We start from the raw sequence: 18682 nt of genomic DNA, 5'->3' as shown, positions 1-18682 counted from the left end.
ATGTTATTTGACCACCAAAAGCATAGATATGGTCACGAATATTACAATAGTAATGGAGTCCCCTTGTCCACACCGAGCCGCACTATTGACGTCACGATGTTTACAGCAACTGAGGATCCCAATATGACACGATTTCGAAGGTTTTCGGCTTGTGATTTTCTCTTCTAAATGCGCATTCAAGAGGAGTGATTACTTTATTGGTTCAGAGCAAGAACCTCATGAAGTTTTGACGTTAGAACCCCTAGCCCTGAAAAGGAAATTAGGTTTGGGACCATACAAATTTTGGCCTAGCAACGCTAGATCGACGAGTGACGTCATTTCGCTTTCCTGCTGTTAACGCTCCCGTTCGCATTCATCTAATGTTTTCTTTTTTACCACAATTACTGACCTATTTTTGGAAATAATTACTATAAATGCGTAAATTGACGGTGAAGAGTTTTAAGTTAACTTTCTCAAAACTGTTTATCACCAGAAATTCACTAAATGCGACATTTAACAAATCCCGTTGTTTTAATCTTTTTATTGTCATGTAAAAACTTATTGCAATACAAAACTTCAATCCACAGTGATCCACAGATATCTCACCTAGTGGCCAACCTGCTAAGTTTTAACACCAAGTTACATAGTGGCCAACCCTGAAGATTCACACATTAAAGATCTACAACACCTCCCCTTTTAGGAGTAAAGAGAACATCTACAAATCAAGACGCCTTGGAGGTTTAACCATACGGCCACTCCTTGTAGTAGTTATAGGTAGGCCAGCAGGATGTACAATAGGGTTGGGTACACCTGGTTGATTCACATGACCACTCCCAGCGGTAGACATAGGTGGATGAACCGGATATATATCAGATCTTAGTACAACATTTTGATTCTCTGACTCTACAGCATTATGGATTGGTGCATTCACATCTGGTAGTAATGTTGCATAAGATGAGGGACATGCTACCATTCTTTTTTTTTAATGTATGACATTACGCCTCACTACATTTCCCACTGAATTTCTCACCAAATACGAACGAGGACTTGTATGTCTATTTACAATGACACCATGCTCCCAATTGTCACACTTGCTTGTTTTAATGAGTACCTTTTCACCCATCTGAAAAGTAACTTCCTTCCATCTGGAGGTTTTATCATAGTTGGATTTCATTTGGTTCGACTTCGATTGTAACACTTATACCACATCCTGTGGTCTGATGACTTTGGGCTTAAGCGTGTTGTACGTAACCGGCATCTTTGTGCATAATAAACGATTAACCAGCTACTGAGATGGGGACCAGTCTAGTCCTGGCAGAGGAGTGTTTCGATATTCACGCAAAAGATTTCTGTAATCGGATTTTTCTTCATGACTCTTTTTTAGAATCATTTTACTAAGCTTCACCCCCATTTCTGCTAGCCCATTAGAGCGTGGATAGTGAGGACTGCTTGTTCTCAGCTCTATTTCATTATTTTTATAATACTGCCTACACTCCCAGGACCCAAATGGCATGTTGTCTGCCAGGAGAACTCGAGGAAACCCATGAGTACTGAACACAGTCTGCATAGCATCTATGACAGCTGGTGCTGTTTTGGACTTAAGTTTGCAAATATCAACCCACTTTGAATACTTGTCTATGAGGACAAGATAACATTTACCAGCATAGTCAAATATATCTGCACCCACTTTTTCATATGGAAGATTTGCCATAGAGTGGGGTTGTAATGGTTGCTTAAAATTGGCTGGGCGAAACTTCTCACAAATTCCACATGATTTTATGTAATCTATGATGCTAGATGACATGCCTGGCCAATAAAATAACCCTCTACCTCTAGCCTTAGTTTCTCCACAGTGACCCTCATGTAGCAACTTAAGGACATACGATCTCAAAGCACCTGGAACTACTACTTTTTCCCCTAGAAAAATTAAACCCTCTTCAAAACAAAGATCATTTTGTAGCTTATAATATGGTTTACACTCATCAGATAACTTTTTATAAACTGGCCAGGCTGACTTACAAAATTGACTTATTTTACTCAAGACCATATCTTAGCTAGTTTCCAATTGAAACTGAGACAGACGCTCTTTTGACATAGGCAGATGCTTGCTAATGGAATGGACTACCTCTAGCATTTGTGGGTCATCAGTGACATGGTCTGTAACATAAGAGCGTGACAAATGGTCGGCAAAATGCATAAGTTTACCCGGTAAATAAGTAACATTTAAATGATACTTCAATAATTTCAACCTTAGTCGCTGCAAACGAACAGCACCAATTTGATGCACTGGTTTAGTCATAACATTGATTAGGGGTTTATGATCACTCTGAACCAGGACTGGTTTGCCATAAATATAGTAATGTAATTTGGAAGCTGCAAAATAGACTGCTAAAAGCTCTTTTTCTATTTGTGAATAATTGCACTCACTACTGGTGAGTGATCTTGAGGCTATGTGCACTGGTTTAAGACCTTTGGGACCTTCCTGAAACAACGTACACCCTAGCCCACTTTGTGAAGCATCACATTGTATAACCAATTTAGCACTGGGATCAAAGTTAGCCAGTACAGGGGCATTGGATACTAGATTTTTAAGCTGAGTAAATGCCACTTCATGGCTCGGAAGCCATTGCCATGCAACATCAGTTTTAAGTAAATCATGGAGAGGAGCACAAATGATGGACATATTTGGTATGTATGTCCGAACATAATTAAACATTCCTAAGACTCTCTGTAGTTCTTTGCGATCACCTGGTGCGGGCAAGTTTACCAAGGCATGAATACGATCCGGGTCTGGTTTCTTACCTTCTTTAGAAAATATTTGCCCAACATACTTCACCTGAGATACTTTGTACTGGAGTTTGTCTCTGTTGAACTTGGCCCCAACTACTTTTGCCCTCTCCATCAGTTGTTTTACACACTCATCATGCTCAGCTTGGGAGCTTCCGGTACATAGAATATCTGGCATTTTCAAAATCCCCCACAAATATAAGCCAATCTTTATAGGCAGTAGGGCTCTCTAAATCGACACTATAAGGCAGTTTAACAAGGTGAATACCTGCCATCTCTGCAGTTTCAGCAGTTCGGCAACCACTTGAAGTACACGAAACTGTTACTATTAGTTCCACACGTCAGAAGAGTCGTAGGTCACAGTTAATCAATTCCACACGACTGCGCCATGTTTTAATCTTTTTATTGTCATGTAAAAACTTATTGCAATACAAAACTTCAATCCACAGTGATCCACAGATATCTCACCTAGTGGCCAACCTGCTAAGTTTTAACACCAAGTTACATAGTGACCAACCCTGAAGATTCACACATTAAAGATCTACAACAGTAATTCATATAAAATTTGAAATAATTACAAATTTGATGTATCATTTACAGTTTCCTGATTAGCATTTTCTTTAACATATTTTCTGTTTATGTACATAATTTTATCAGAAATGTAAGATTTATATTTCTTTAGGCGCAATGTAACTTCCCATGGCCACCTATAATACAGGCCGGAACATGCAATTTGGCGACAGCGCTTTACGTGACGTCAGGGGTGCTACTCTGCACATCGCCTGGGGTGCGGTGGATCGGCCTCTCAGCTGTTGACGTTAATACGGTTGGACCTCCGTTTACCTTCCCTAAAGTTAAGCTAAAAATTACGGTAGGGTTGAGTTATTCGAGTAGTTATATTTCGTATTTTAACAGCTATTTATTAAAAGTAATCGTGAGAACTAATAACAAGCCAAGGGATATGAGAGATTATGCACGGAAATATTTTTAAGTACTGCGATCGACGTCCCAGAAGTTCAGACCAAGAAGGAAATACCGTTTAGTTCACTACTTAACCCATTGGTTGTTAATATGGAAGAACACCCTATAAAATTTATTGACTTAGAAATAAAGAGCGGCTTTTAAATAAACATCATTTCACCTCCCTGCATAACCTAAAAAATTAACATGTTAAAAAGTAATGCGTTATTTTCTAGCACCTTTCGTCGCGGTATTTCAGGAGAGAGAAATAATTTATGAAGTTCAACAACATTTATTTAAAATAAAAATCAGATATATACATTTTCCGGTAAACAATTCATATTGAAGAGGTCGAACAACCTCACAATGTCACAAGACATGGCCATAAAAGCATAAATATTACTCCAGAAAGTGGAATAAATAAAAGCTGCCACAGGTTCTTAATTTCAATTTCAGCTGGAAACAACCTCCATAGATCTTGCCATTTGAAGTTCACCGATGAACCGTTGTTGAATATTGTATCTAAGAGATCGAAACTGTTTACTAGTGTTTAGTTGAAGTAAAATAATATTGTCCTGTGCGTTGTGTGAAGTTATTAGTAAAATAATTAAAGAATCAGTGGAAGTTTCAACAGGTCATGGACCCAGAAACCTATATCCACCAAACGCTTAGATTCTGAAGAAAACGTAAAAAAATAGAAGAAAGAAAAAAGATAAAATTGGCGTTAAAAAAAACGAAAAGAAGATTGTAAAAATAACGCACTCGGCAACAATGACAGAAGATCTATCAAACATTGAAATACTAAAAGGAGCTGAAACTTTCGAATTGTGGAAGTTCCAAATACGAATATTCTTCCGAGCAAGTGGCCTACTGGACGTGGTCGACGGAATTCAACGTCTGGCTGATGTGAAAGATGAAAAAGACATACGTCACTGGAAGATGATGGACGCCAAGTCACAGAAGTATATAATAACGACTATTGATAAAAAGGTAATGGTGCATATTATGTCTTGTGTTACTGCCTATGATATGTTTAAAACCCTGACGAATATATACGAACGTGATACTGAGCAACAGAAGTGTAATTTACTGCAACAGTTCTACAATTTCCGTTTCGAGAAGAGTGCCGACATAATGACGAATATTTCCAACATCCAATCAATAGCTCATAAACTTAAAATGCTACAGCAAAATATTGATGAAACAATGTTAATAACGAAGATACTTAGTGTGCTGCCCGCTGATTATCAAAACTTCAGCACGGCATGGGAGTCTACCACGAAAGACGAAAGAACGATTGAAAACTTCGTAGCGAGATTGGCGGCAGAGGAACAAAAATTTAAAAGCTCTAACGATGAAGTAATACAGAACTCAGCATTAAGAGCGGAAACGAAATACTCGAGGAACCAAAATAAATGTAATAGCAAACCATTGTTTTGCAGTATTTGTAAGAAAAACAATCACGAAGAAAAGAACTGTTATTTCCGAAAAAGATCGAAAAATCAAAAAGTGTGTCATCACTGCAAGAGACCGGGACATATTATTAAGCAATGCCGTTTCCTGAAGGATGAAGAAAGGAAAGATAAAACAAGCAAAAATGCATTCATCAGTTCTACTGCATTTTTCAATGAACGAGTAAATGAAGAAATTTGGTAGTTAGACAGCGGAGCCAGCGAGCACATGTGCAATGAAATTGGAATATTTAAGGAATACCAAGAGATTAGCGAACCCAAGAAAATAAAAATTGGAGACGGATCAACGCTGGATGCGGTTGGTTGCGGGACGGTAAAACTTCTGGCGAACAACGGTGAAGAATGGATGGAAACAATCCTTAATAATGTCTTGTATGTGCCTGAACTTAAAACTAACCTTTTTTCTAAGGGAATAGCCCTAGATAAGGGATACAAACTGGAGTCTGATGATAAGAAATGCGTATTGAAGAACATGGACAATAAAATCTGTGCACAAGCAATTCGATCAGGTAAATTATACGTAATGGATTTTCGAACAACCAGGCAATCAGCTGATGAGTTATATTTGGCAAAGAAATCCGAAACTTTGCAGGAGTGGCATAATAGATTTTGTCATCAAAACTTCACCTTAGTGGAGAGAGTTTTAGAAGAAAATAAGATTCCATTTATAGAAAATAACCTCAAGTTTTGCAGTTCCTGTGTAGAAGGGAAATATGCAAAAAGAAAATTCACTCCAAGCAGCAGTAGCTCTAAAAGCATATGTGAATTAATACATGCAGACCTATGTGGACCGATGGAGACAGAGTCGATTGGAGGAAGCAAGTATTTTCTGTTAATGAAAGATGACCTATCACACTTTAAAGTAGTATATTTTCTCAGAAACAAATGCGAAGTGAAAGAAAAGCTGAAAGTTTTTATAAAATACATAAAAAATCAGACTGGAAAAGGGATTAAAATTTTTAGAAGTGACAGTGGATCTGAGTTTGTAAATAAGGAAGTAAGAAAACTATTTGAAGGTGAGGGCATTTGTCATCAAAAATCTGTGCCCTATAATCCTGAGCAAAATGGGAAAGCTGAACGAGAGATGAGAACCTTGGTGGAATCAGCTAGAATAATGTTGTTGAATAAGAAACTGAGCAAAGAATTTTGGGCAGAAGCAGTTAATACTGCAGTGTATGTGATCAATAGAACTGGAACAAGCTCAATAAAAGGCAAAACTCCTTATGAGTTATGGTTCGGTAAACCTTTTGGAGATTTTGAAAAGCTCAGAGTTTTTGGATCAGAAGTCTATGCTCATGTGCCATCTCAGAAGAGACAAAAGTGGGATGCCAAGGGAAAAAGAGGGATTTTTGTGGGATATGAAGATTGTTCAAAAGGAGTAAGAGTATTTTTTATGGATAAAAGAACAGTTGAGGTAGTTAGAGATGTAATCTTCATTCCTGAAATTCAAAATAACTTCAAGGAAGAGATAGAAATTAAAAAGACCATAAAAAGAGCAAAGGTAGAAAATCAAGATGAAGAAGATATAGTACAAGAAACAGAAGGTGTAACAGCTGGAAGAGAAGAAGAAGATGAAGGATTACACTACAATCTTAGAGACAGAAATAAACTTAAAGCACCAGATAACTTGAAGGAATATCAATGTAAAATGGCTTTAATTTCGTATAATGAAGCTGTAACTGGACAGGAAAAAGATAAATGGATAGAAGCAATTGAAGATGAAAAATCATCGTTGATGAAAAATGAAACATGGAAATATGTCAGTCCTCAAGATGCCAAAGGGAAGAAAATTTTAACCAGTAAATGGGTATTAAAAATTAAAGAAGACGGGAGATACAAGGCTAGATTAGTAGTTAGAGGCTGCGAACAAGAGAGAGGAATTGACTATGAAGAAACCTTCAGCCCAGTGGTGAATACAACATCACTGAGGATACTGTTTGCCATTGCAGCTAAAAATAATTACAAAATGAAGGCATTTGATATTAAAACAGCTTTCCTTTATGGAGAACTAGAAGAAGAAATCTACATGCATGTGCCAGAGGGTTTTAGTGTCAAAAATAAAATTTGTCGTTTAGAAAAATCCTTATATGGATTGAAACAAGCACCCTTGAAATGGAATCAAAGGTTGAAGAAGTTTTTACTGAACAGAGGGCTTTTTCAGTTGAAATCAGAGCAGTGCGTATTCAGAAATGAGAACAGAACTTTGTATTTAGCTGTGTACGTAGATGATGGGATCATAATAGGAGAAAATGAATCTGATTTAGACAATTTATTAGATAGTTTAGGAAAGGAGTTTTGAAACAAAGACAAGAAATAATCCAAAGGTGTTAATTGGCATAGAAGTAACAAAAACTAAGGACTCTATTTTCCTATCTCAGAAGGGGTATATAGATTATATATTAGATAAATTTGAGATGAAAAATACCAAGGGAGCTGATACACCACTTCAAATTGGGAAAAGAGTTGACGAGCAGGAAGAAAGGGATAAAAGTGTTCTCAAGTTTCCTTACAGAGAAGTGGTTGGTAGTCTTTTATATTTGACGAATAAAACAAGACCTGACATGGCTTTTGCAGTCAACTATGAAAGCAGAAGTCTAGAAAATCCAACAAAAACAGACATTGAAAATGTAAAAAGAACATTGAAGTATTTAAAGAATACAGAGAACCTGGGTATTCGGTACAAAAGAAGATCAAACTTGACTCTGACTGCTTATACTGACTCTGAGGTGACTTAAAGACTAGGAAGAGCACAAGTGGATACGTCCTGATGTTCTGTGGAGGACCAGTAGCCTGGTGGTCACATAAACAACCAATTGTGGCTCTCTCCACTACAGAGGCAGAATATATTGCAGCAGCTGAATGCGTGAAGGAAGTCATATATGCAAAAACATTTATTGAAGAATTGGTTGGTAAAGAATTGAGTGTAAGTTTACATCTGGACAATCAAAGCACTATTCGACTAATTGAGACTGGACAGCTTAATAGACGAAGTAAACACATTGATGTAAGATATCATTTCATTTCCGAAAAGGTGTCACAAAAAGTAGTGACATTAAATTACTGTCCAACACAATATCAGTTAGCCGATATATTTACAAAGCCCCTCAATAGTATCAAGTTTCATGCACATAAAAACTTATTACTGTCAAGTAATTGAAGGAATTTTAATTTTTGCTAAAAGGTAAATATGTGATTAATTTTTGTTGCATTAAGGTTATAATTATATGAATTAATTCTGTGATGTAATTTTCAAGAAAAGTATTATGGTGTTGAATGATGTAATTTGTTTTCTGTTGTTTCCAAAGAAAAAAAAATTAAGAGAGAGTGTTGAATATTGTATCTAAGAGATCTAAACTGTTTGCTAGTTACTGTGTTTAGTTGAAGTAAAATAATATTGTCCTGTGCGTTGTGTGAAGTTATTAGTAAAATAATTACAGAATTACTGGAAGTTTCAACAACCGTCACCAGCAACAGCTATCAGTTTCACAGGCACCACATTACCTGATGGAAAAAAAATGATCAGTACAAATGTTAGGGCTAATTAGAAAACTATGTGATATAAAAAAACTAGTCTTAGCATTATATAAATTGGACAACGTTTAAAAAATATGAAGCCACAAGGAAGATAAATATATATTCAATCTAATATTTCTTAACAACAAGATCAGTATAATGAAATATTAACGACTTCCGAATTGGAAAAATGTCTCAACAAATAACATTTAACTCAATACTTATTAAAAGAAAATCAAATTTTACAAATGAGAGGAAATTATTGAATTAATCTCGATAATGGTAGCCACAACAGGTTCTTCATAATTGATTATATGACCAAATTTTCAAGGTTCACTAACAAACGTTCACTCAAAAGGGAGTTTTAGCTGCAGAGAAAATTATTATATTGTTCTAAATACTACATACATATGTGTAATTTCACTCAGCACTCATGGATTTTCCAATATACCTACTGTATTGGAAGGCGGCTAGACGTCAATTTACTAAGTATTTTCAATATGAAAACTTATATAGTCATTTCCTCAGAAGTTCTTTCATGTTCCACTAATTCATACAATATTCGTTCATTTCATCTTTAATTATTTCCACAGATTTTCATGCTTCACTGATCACAATAAGGAGTTTTACCTGCAAGAGAAAGATGGATTAGTTCAAAAATACCACGTATAGATATATCACTCAGTACCCTTGGATTTTCAATATACCTAGAGTATTGTAAGGCGGATAATTATCAATTAAGGTGCCCTTATCGATACGAGAACAAATATTGACATTTCATCAATGTTCTTTCATGTTCCACTGATTCATAAAATATTTGTTGATCTCATTTCCAATATTTACATCTACTTATGTTCACAGGTTGTCATAGTTCACTGATCACAACAAGAAGTTCTACCTGCAAGGGAAAAATGAATTAGTTCAAAATACCACTTATATATTCCGTATCACTTAGTAGCAATTGATTTTCCAATGTACCTTCAGTAGTAGAAGGCGGCCAGATGTCAAATTAGCATGTATTTCGGAAATAATGATAAATACTATCATTTCATCAGCAGTCTTTTCCTGTTCCACTGATTCATACAATATTTCCTGATTTCATTTCTTAGAAGTACAACTCATCTACTTATTTTCACAGATTTTCATGGTTCACTGATCACAATAAGAAGTTTTAAGAAGAGGAGAGGGCCTGAAACACTGTGGGAGTAGCACCAGGGGACAACTTTAGGCGATCTAACTCGTAACTTTTCACTTCAACGCTCTTATTCATGTAAGTTACACGGTGTAGGATATCCTGCTCAGCAAAATGCTTGACGCAAACTATTGCGCTTGAAGAAAGATTCCAATCCTTCCGAGGGATATTCTCCAGCCACTTCTGTCAACTGCGTTCATCTTTGGTGAACTGGAACACAGTCACATACCCCTTGTTCTTGGTGGATAGGTAGTTGCTTCTGCAATATGGCACACGATAACGTTTGGGCACCTTAAATGAAAACAATGGAAAGTTGCATGAATAAAAATAGTTTCGCTGATTACAGAAAAAAAGGAGTGCATTCATGATTAGTTTGGAAAATATGAATGACATTAGTACCTAGAAACATTAATAGAGTTAATGAGTAGCCATTCTTCCTTCAATAATATACGACGTTATTATAGATACAGCTACACATAGTTATTCATAAGGCAACCAAATATAGCAATCACTGTTAACTCAAGAATAATAATATTATAAAAAACAACGCAGCATTTAAATACCCGACAAATACACTTCGTTTCATTTGTGTTCTCTCAATGGACCTTCGTGGCCGGCCGCCAAGAGACGCAATGCTTTGGATGAAATACTGCTGAATATCCACTCACAATACACTGAGAATATCTTTTAACTATTTTACTTGCCGTAAGGCAAAACACAGTACAGAAAAATAATTCTTTTTCCCCATTTAAAACCAGTATTGTTGCACTCTCAATTCCCCAATGTATTCATTCCAGGAATTCCATTTCCATATTCATGGTAATGTATTTAAGGAGGCCATGAACTTCCTCTTCTTGAATGTTTTTACTCTTCAGCCAATCTTCAAATGTATCTAAAACAAAAAAGATACCCCAGTCACAGACAATTTCTAACAACGACCACTGTTATTACACTATCATGAATAACTCATTCAATTTTATCGGATTCACTCACTGACCATCAAATTTGTTTGGAAAACCAAAGTCAAACAATTAAAAAAATAGCCAAAAATACTTAAAATAATGGGCTGCCAGGACCAGTAATGTGTGAGTTGACATACTTAGTTAACGAGAAGTGCCTGAAGCTTCCCATATACACACTAAGAAGTCGCAGGTAAACATGCCATTATAAATGGGTTAATTTCGATATATCAACCTTATGAATGAAGTAAAATTCAGGTACTATGTGATCTTTTGAAGTAACACTTACAATATTGCCAGACTACTGAACACTTAGCACAAATGTTTGACTTATTTGACATGCACACTTACCCTTCACCACAGCTAACTTTTCAGGAGTTAAGGCGGGTTTAGTTGTTGCTCCCTGGCTCTTCAGTCGGTTGCATGGAATGCCTTCTATACTCCTTCCCCTCAAATTCTCGTTGCCCCATATCGCAGTGGCAAGATCCTTCACGCGAAGGATGTGATCTCCAGTAATATGAAGGACACCATCTTCGTACGAAGATGGTGTCCTTCATATTACTGGAGATCACATCCCACCTGCTTTTCTCCATAAAGATATTGCCACCAAGAAACTCCTGAAAAAGAAATGTCAATTTCAGTTCATAGATGCATCACTCGATAATCACTCATGTTAATTCACTTGGTGTTATCCATGCGACCCCTACCTCCTAAACTCCCTAATTTCAGTAATCATGATTAATGCTCTTCTTCATTATACAAATTTGACACCAAATGGATTCCAATCGATACGGTGGAGGGAATAAAAAATAAAGGTGATTTCACATTAATCTAAAGATTACCAAGCGTCAATGTAAAATGCTAACCCAGTCACGGGTCATGTTTTTCTTCCTTCTAAGTAGTCATTTATTCATCCATAGTGTTCCACATCCTTCCACAATATGCTAAGTACCGGAATAATTCATTTAATACCCCCGAAAAATCAAGTTCCTTTCGTAACAACAAACCAGGATATGCGCCGTGTACTGCCATTATCGTTGGTGGGCGAGAATGTCAAAAGCATTCAAGTCTGTGGTAAGAATTTATTGAGAAATGATTAAAACTACCCATACAGCACAAGCAGTGCGAAACCCGTGTAAAATCGTGATAAAACACGGGTAAAAACTCGTGTATATCCCGTTTCTACTCGTGTAGGACTGGTGTAATTGCGGTGTATTTCCGGTACTATGTCCGCTATTTCTGGGGTATACACGAGTATTATCCGTATATTATTCCTCAGGTCCCACGTAGTACCACGATTCCCGAGGGCGACGCCACTGTCGCAACCCGCTACATTGAGTTACTTTCAAATATGGCCGCTAGTTGGCAGTACTATCGCTGCAGCCAAATCGATTGGTCGATTATATCGATAGGTCGCTCTTGGCGATATATATCGACTCATCGATAGGTCGCTCTTGACAATTACTCGAACCTGAACGATTAGGATGAAAAAATAAACATTGCTATTCCACAGATCAAAAAAATTAAACTTTGCAATTACACTGATTTCTGTGGAATTACAAAGTTTAATTTTTTTATCTGTGGAATAACAAAGTTCAATTTTTTCATCCAAAATGTAAATTCCATTAAGTATCTTTAGGATGAACTTTAAAACCTAATAATATATTCTATTGAAAGACAAAGTTTAATTTTTCACCCAAAAAGATTAGTAAATTCAATGAACTATCACCAGAAACCACCTATGACCCCGAATGCATAAAAAGCGGAAGCTTGTAGTTTACCAGTGAGTACATTTAAAGTGGTGCATTTCGAAGGCTGTACCACAATGTTTTTTCATTGAAAGAAGTTCCTTCTGCATTCCTGTAAACAAACGTGACAAGGTGATCCTCTCAAAATGCACCATTTAATGTGATCTGGTGTTTAATACAACGAAAGCAAGTAGTAGAATTCACAATCAATGCAAACCCCTAAACTTACAATTAGAAGTAAACTAAAATTATCCTGGATCTATAAGTTCCTATAGATCTAGACCCTATAGACACTTACTTCCCCCGAACTATTAAATTAATATCCCAAGTGGTTGATTTTGCTCCCTAGGGGGCAAACAGTGCATACTTACCCAACTCCCCTTGGTTGCCACTGGCGTCTGACATCTCATGGATGAGGTATGCTTACCAATCCTAAGCATGAGGACTTACACTGATAAACTCACCCATTAATGATGGTGATCACTGAAGAAGCCCACCTTATGCTAGGTGACTTATTTCAACCAAGTAAATGGGAAAACCTTTCAAATACAGGTTAAAAATTTAATGACACTTCAATTTAAGAAAAATTTATTTGGACACTATTAGGTGAATGGCGGAATACAAAACAAAGCATACAAAATACAGAATAAACAAAGCATACATGAGACTTCATTCGCATCCCCAGCAATCAAGAGACTTAAAATCCCTAGTGAATTACAGTCGGTCTGTGAAACTTCATTGTGGAATGAACCACTCACTATCAAATACTCAGTAGCATCTACAATCACAAAAAGGGCTTCATTATTAGGAAAAACCATACTCGTGATCCCATACCATCAAATACAGAAAGAACAATCAAAAGAATTAAACTTTTATGTAAACACGAGAACCATACTATCACCTGCAGAGACAAAGGAAACAGTTTGGTTATATAAGAGTGAAAAGAGTGCCATGACAATGTCAGAAATTCAATGAGGATAATGATTGTGAATCTTTAATATATGTACTAGAGGCAAATGAAACAAGAGCTCAACAATTGTTACTTCCCACTGACAGGTAGAAAAAAACATGATTTTATCAAATAGTGCAAACATTCCACAGAGTTTTATCAATATTAACCCTTCATCATCACGGTTATTTGGCCTCCTTAAGATATAAAAGATTACTAACCCAGAGAGACTAAATCTACTAATACTCTGATAACAGATAGGCAAATGAAGAACTCTCCGCAGATTGGCTCAAAAATTTCATGGATAACAAAAATCAACTATGAAAGTTCATGTGTAATTGATTATGGACAACCATAGAAGTCAAATCTCTCTTGATAGCTATGAATTCCATAGAGTTAATCATGTTCATGTTGTCTTTATACCCCCGCATAATCACAGCCTTTGGATTTTTTTACGATTCTCTCAAGAAAGTGTTTAATTTACAGTGGGACAGGCCCTTATGGATTAATGACCTCCAGAAGATTTCAGGAAACGACATAACTTTGACCCAGAAAAAACTTTCATCCTTGTTGCGACATTCATGAAGCGTATATTAAGATCCCAACAATGCAAAATGGTGTTTCAGGATTCAGTGTAGCAGAAATCTTTCCCTTTATACCGGAAGAGTTCAATGACGTGGACTTCATCTTTGAAAAAGCTATTCAAACACAAATCATCATTGACCCAGAGAATGTTGACAAATCAATGAATGACGAAACTGATCACGAACACTATGATGCTGTCAATGAGCAGCCAGCAAACCTTAATAAGACATGTGTTGAAATTTCGAATCTTTATGGATATAACCCAAAGGATATTGCTAAAAAAATTGAATCCAAGAAAACAGCCAACTTAAATTTATCAGAGCTGTACGAAAATCCTGTTGGTGGTACTTCACAACCTAATTCAACACCCAAGTCAGTCCCGGAACCTACTCAAGCCCATCTCATTTCAAAGAAACCCTAGAATTGACATATCCTCCGCAAAAACCACACAGTGACTGAAAATAAAATCTAAGAAGGGACAGAAAGCAACACTCAATAATTAGGACTTCTACTCCTATGAAATTGGTATCAAAGTGAGTATAGAGGAATACATGCAGGTAAACAAAATTGTAATTAATTTTCAAGTACTTCAATGAAAAATGTGACTAAATATGTAAAAAATCATAAATTTAAATATGTATTAAGGAGTCAAAATTGTTCTGGTCTACCATACCATGCTAACATGATTTTATCTTCGTACTAGCACTCATCAATGCCGAATCATTCCTGAAAAAAGTTAAAATCATTATTATTGTTGAAGTAGCAAAGCTATCAATCAATTCATCTATGTGCTAATACCTTTTAATGCAGAAGCAATACTTATAGCATATGAACAATCTTTTTCACATACAATGACGAATGACATTGCAAAGCCTACAACTAGTAAGCGTTCCAACAAAGATGCCACGATGAACGCAATAAAAATTTAGAAAATATGGAACCTGGTGCAAACTGGTCTAACAAACAATTTTATACTACCATATTTAGGCATCATGTGAAACTAAGTGCCAACATTTTTCCCTCCCTGAGATATAACTTTTGAATAAGTATTTGGTACCTGTATTCCACATCACGCCACAGAGTATGGTCTATACCCTTTTCACCAGACTCCTTCCTACCGCCAGCTTTGAATGTTTATCCTCCTCCATCAAACGACCATTACCAATGTTTCCTATGGAGCTTCCTAGATTTATAAATGAAAAGGACACATTAAAACATTTTTATGATTGTATGGTCTCAAAATTATTTCTTTACACCATGCACCATGTCATGCCATCACTTAGATCAATATTCACAAGAGAAAACGAGACACAGTGATATATATAAGAAATGGTATTTTAGTATCTCAGTATAGTTTTTATTAAAAATATGAGGAGCACGTCTAGTACCACACCAATTAAAAAAGTACAGTCATTTGCAGCATGGCTGATGTCTCTCCCTACATATAATATTTAAATCTAACCAACTCTTAAATATATATGAACTGAAATATGTCCTAATCATCAGGAAACAATCCTCTTGCCGTGAACTTTCTATCTTTAACAGAGCAGAAGACTCTAGAGTATGCCGTGACCTTTGCTGGCTCTTGAGTGAGCATGCCTCAGAAAATACTTTTTCATTATACCAGCCTCAGTCTTGCCTCCAATCCTATTCATAGAATTCTCATGTGGATGAGACTAAGTTACTAGTAGTGAGTCCATCTCCACCCACCCTTCTCTAAAATGGGTACATACACTTGAGTGTTGAATTAATTTGATGATATTTTTACTAAATCTATACTCAAGAAAAAGATAAATGCAAAAAAAAGTGTATATTGACAGAGGGCAACATTTTGATATATCACACAGTTACATTATTTTATTTATATTTCTTAGAACTTGAGGAAGAAGAATGAGAAAGATCAAATTTATTACAACATAAATTGCACTGTTTTGGTGTAGTTGGATGACAGGTAATAATGGACACAAAAATGGGGCGAAATATTTGTATTGATGTTTGGGACCCTAAAAGTTATAAAATAAAACAAATCAGTGAATTTGATCTCATCCAACAATATGCCATTTAAGTTGAACATTCCAATTTGTCTTCTACGATTTGAGGGAGCTTGCAAATTCAATTAATGCACATATATATAGCATCCTGGTTCTTTCTGCAGTATTTTCTCAATATTGTGATCAAGTAATTTACAATACTTACTTTGGATCCATTCAAGGGTATGGGATCCATTCAATGTGTGTATGAAAATGTGGGTTAAAAATCATAAAACCATACTCCAAGACAACTTACCAAGATAACAGAGCAGTGAAATGCAAATGAAGACCATGAAGACTGATTAAGATTTACACCCACGGTATATTAATGAGCCATTTACATCCCTCCAATACACAGGCATCATATTACTCTGGTGAAATTCAATAAACGCGAAAATTATTATAGACTATGAAGGCAAGGAAAGTGCAAATTTGAGATTTTAAAATTTTCCGAATTGAAAACATTTAGAGCGTAAGGGATTGTAAAAAAATACTGGCACGAGATTGTAAATAAAAAAATAACTAACACCTTTCTATCAGGATTATTTTCGAGTGTTACTGCGAAATTAACGAAATATAATTAGCTTATATTATAACAAATATCACCGTAACGAATGATAATTACAGCAACGAAAAAAGCTTTCATTTTTTAACCATTCACGAGCATACTAACCGCGACGTTAAAGCATCGTGGCAATATGCTACACACTAGCACTCATATACTTGATTCTCCGAAATATCAATTGAAAAATCCGGACCAAATAGCCCAATAAAATCACCCAATCAAGACGCCCAAAAATATAACACAAATAAATCTCCCGGCAAACATATGAATTGCGTCGAATAACAGCTCTATTTGTGGTAATTAAACCACACGATTGAGCAATGATGAATTTAGAGCCAATAAAAACTCAGCGGATGAAACAGTAGAATATTATATATTTTCGCAATGGCTAAGAAAAGGGAAGGCTGACAATGAACCTTCGGCCATTTTCATGACGTCATGACCTCAGGGAAAGCAACACATTTGTAAAGTTAACAGAGTTAACTACGTATGACTAATAAATGTGAATCGAAATCAAAGCAAATTGAAACCATAGAATCAGCCAAGAACCTTAACACAGTTACTTAAAGGGTACTTGGAATTTTGACGCTCAAAGATTTATGAAAAATATACTTATCACCGGACGAAGATAGCGTCGAAGTAGAACCGAAGACGAATACCGCCGAATCCCAGCTGTATTTGAAGTATTTATATCACACAGATGAGAAATGATAAATTAAGATCCAATAAAAATCCCAAGGATAACAGAATAGAATATGAATAATAGAACTACAAATGCGCTATTACCTAATGGCGTCCTTCGGCCATTTTCATGACATCACGAACCTCATGGTGCTCATGGTAAAGGTCACATTTATAAGATTACGTATCGCAAACAAATGTAAGTCGGATAAAAAATTGATAACTCACCTCTTTATGAAAGCAGCAAGGAGCAGTAGACGGCAGAGGTTGCAATATTAACGCGTTGTGGTACCTGAGGTTTTATCGTTGCATCTTGCGTCCTTGGTCCTTGTGTTAATCCAGCGACACTGAGCGCCACACACGGTGCTAACAAGAACTCATAGTCCAACATGTCTGCTACCATCAGCATCACGAAATATCAGAAATATCACGAAAAACATTATATTCTTTTGATGTAAAAAAGAATTATTCGCCAATATTAAATACGCTCATCAATTTACATCTGAAACAATATTTATCAAGGTGGCAATTTTTGAAAGGACGATCCATTCATTTGATCAAGTCACGGACCTATTTAAATAAATATATTTTTAAAATTATACATTTGCCTATCTGGAAGTACGCAAGCAATTAAAAAACATAAAAATTATGGCAGGAATAGATTTCATACCGAAAGTATAGCAAAATGTGTGTTTAAATGCAGAATACTTCTATACACGGGTTTTATTATGGAAATATCCGAGTTTTATTTTTACACCGCATTTACACCAAAAAAACACGTGTAAATAATTTCTCGGTGCTGTCTGGGATATTATAATTATTGAAGCAATAACACAAAAAATATTAAAATCAACCTCCAAATACACTCGCGCGTAGAATTTTTTCGAGAAACCAATACTAATTCGTCCACCGATCGATGCTTACCTACATGAAATCTCTTTGTAAATCACTTTTAATGACGATATACATTACCAATTTACTATGATATCCCTGAATAATAGTGGAGTTCAAAATGAAAGAAAAGGATTGAATAACCCACCTAGGAATTTCTGTCGGCTGGAACTCGTTTCTTGGAGTGGCCATCGAAGAATCTTACATGGAATGGCAAGTATCATTAAATATCTACCAGATGCATAGGAATATGTCTATTTAATGAAAGTATTTCTGCTGCTTTATCTACAAAAAATACCGTAATTTTAAATACTGATAGTAATTTCTAAAAAAAAATTTGAATAAATAATACATACTTGAAAAAAAAAAAA

At 35.8% G+C, this 18682-nt stretch overlaps 2 long non-coding RNA genes across 3 annotated transcripts; both read right to left on the bottom strand.

The window, feature by feature from the left end:
- Window positions 1-10610: 10610 nt before the first annotated feature.
- On the bottom strand, window positions 10611-18682 carry LOC124162619. 2 transcript variants are annotated; one of them, XR_006865633.1, is made up of 3 exons: window positions 18460-18682; window positions 11214-11479; window positions 10611-10795 (listed from the first exon to the last, which is right to left on the bottom strand). It is a non-coding gene; the product is annotated as an uncharacterized LOC124162619 (long non-coding RNA). The 2 variants fall into 2 exon arrangements; XR_006865632.1 differs by lacking the exon at window positions 18460-18682 and adding an exon at window positions 11570-11961.
- Window positions 13182-17801, bottom strand: LOC124162618. Its single transcript, XR_006865631.1, has 3 exons — window positions 17649-17801; window positions 15202-15327; window positions 13182-14870 (listed from the first exon to the last, which is right to left on the bottom strand). It is a non-coding gene; the product is annotated as an uncharacterized LOC124162618 (long non-coding RNA).

This window comes from Ischnura elegans, chromosome 7 (assembly GCF_921293095.1).
Source record: "Ischnura elegans chromosome 7, ioIscEleg1.1, whole genome shotgun sequence".
Classification (NCBI taxonomy): Eukaryota; Metazoa; Arthropoda; class Insecta; order Odonata; family Coenagrionidae; genus Ischnura; species Ischnura elegans.
The sequence above is the reverse complement of the archived record's forward strand: the minus strand, read 5'-3'. Positions and strand labels throughout refer to the sequence as shown.